This window comes from Propithecus coquereli, unplaced genomic scaffold (assembly GCF_000956105.1).
Source record: "Propithecus coquereli isolate 6110/MARCELLA unplaced genomic scaffold, Pcoq_1.0 Scaffold175, whole genome shotgun sequence".
NCBI lineage: Eukaryota > Metazoa > Chordata > Mammalia > Primates > Indriidae > Propithecus > Propithecus coquereli.
In genome coordinates this window covers 4,059,520-4,061,256 of record NW_012142190.1, presented here as the reverse complement: position 1 = coordinate 4,061,256, position 1,737 = coordinate 4,059,520, and positions in this window count along the sequence as shown.

Genomic DNA, 1,737 nt, shown 5'->3' with positions numbered 1-1,737 from the left:
AGATGATTTAGATGTTGGAATTAGCTGGTAAAGATTTGAACTATATAACTATTTTAAAGAAAAAAGAGGAAAAGATGAGTGAAAAGTTGAGACTTTCAAAAGAGAACTAAAATCCATAAAATATTAACTGGACATTCTAGAATTGGAAATACAATATTTGAAATTAATAACTAATGGGATAGGTTAAAGAGAAGAATGAACATAGCAAAAGAAAGAATTGGTAAATCTTAAGATGGATCAACAGAAAATATCTATTAACAAAATGAAGAGAAAAAAGGGGGAAAAGAAAATTAAAGGCACATGGGATAAAAATGATATAATGTACTTATAACTGGAGTATCAGAAAGAGCAAAAAGTGTGGAAGTAATATATAAAGGGATAATGGCTGAAATTTTTTCAAAACTGATAGATTCAACAGGTCAGTAAGCCCCAATAAAATACATAAAATGAAAACCATTCCTAAGGCACATCATAGTCAAATTGCTGAAAAACAGGAGATATAAAAAAAACACACACATTACCTACAAAGAGTAAACAGATTTTCAGCTGACTTCTCAACAGAAAAGATGAAAACCAGCAGACAATGGAATGTCCACTTTAAAAGTACCAAATAAATAAAACTGCCAATCTAGCATTCTGTATTCAATGAAAATACCATTCAAAATGAAGATGCAATATAGACCTTTCGAACACAAGCTACCTGAGTTAACTACTAGCAGACCTGCGTGACAAGTGATTGAATTAAGATCAAAGCACAAGACAGCCAAAAAAAAAAAAAAAAAGGAGAGGAAGAAGAGGAGCCAAGAAAGAGAAAATGTATGGGTAACATAAAATAATACTGACTACTCAGCAATAATACTGTAACATTTATAACCGAAAATATACAACTTATAGCACAAAGGATAGAGGCAGCAAATACAGTTGAATTGTTTTAAATTTCTTGCATTGTTTTGAAGGTGGCAAAAGCATTAATCACAGACTGTAATAAACCAAACACAGCTATTATAATCTATAGAGTAATCACTAAAAAAATAAAAATAAAAAATACAATCAGGTATAATTAAAAAGCTATGAGAAGAGACAGAATAGTAAGAAGTACTTTCCTGAGCCAAAAGAAGGTTTTAAAAAAGGGGGAAATTGGGGAAATTGGCAAAAAAGAAAATAGCAAGACACTAGACTTTAAATCAACTATATCAGTAATTACACTGAAAGTAGTCTAAACACTATTAAAGAACAAAGATTCTCAGATTAAATAAAAGAATAAGACCCAAGTATAAAATGTTTACACAACAAACACTCTAAACATAAGGACACAAATAGGTTGAAAATAAAAGGACAGAAAAAGTTTTATCATGCAAACAGTAGCTAAAACAAAGGTAATATGGCTATATTAACATCAGGCAAAGTAGTCATTAAGTATTCATAAAGATAACAAGCGACAATTTCAATTATAAAAGTAACACTTCATCATGAAGATATAACAATGCTAAACTTTATGCACTGAATAACATAGTTTCAAAGTATATAATTAACTTCTCCCCCAATCATTTCTACTCTCTATCCTGTTTTTCCTTTTTTATTCACTGTATTTTTTCACAATCTGACATTATATATTTAATTATTTTTTGCTTATTTGCCCACCCACAACACAATGTAAGCACCACAAGGGCAGGGACTTAGTCTATTTTGATCACACATTATCCTCCGTAAAATTTTTGAGTGCCTGGCACATAGTAG